We start from the raw sequence: 355 nt of genomic DNA, 5'->3' as shown, positions 1-355 counted from the left end.
GCTATATCTTAAAGCTTCCGCTAAGAAAAATATTCTATTGCGAAAATTTGTAGGAAAATCGGCATAACCACTAGAGGAACACTGCAACAACAATTACATATCTACTCAATAAAATAATTAAAGTCCCCCTGTAGTGAAAATCAAGTTTTTTATGTTGTTTATTTGTCTATGTGGTGTTTTTAATATGCTTTTAGACAAACCATGTGCCAATCTATTAATCAACACCATTGCTGTGTATTTTCTCCTTAAAACTGTAGTTTCCCAAAGGCTGGCCCAGAAATATGGCTTGAAACAGCCCTCGGTTTGCTACGTCACAATCCAATAACCAATCACGTCAAGGGATAGATTCCTATCA

The sequence above is a fragment of the Sinocyclocheilus rhinocerous genome, unplaced genomic scaffold (assembly GCF_001515625.1).
Source record: "Sinocyclocheilus rhinocerous isolate Xijiao unplaced genomic scaffold, SAMN03320098_v1.1 scaffold4326, whole genome shotgun sequence".
Lineage (NCBI taxonomy): Eukaryota > Metazoa > Chordata > Actinopteri > Cypriniformes > Cyprinidae > Sinocyclocheilus > Sinocyclocheilus rhinocerous.
The sequence above is the reverse complement of the archived record's forward strand: the minus strand, read 5'-3'. Positions refer to the sequence as shown.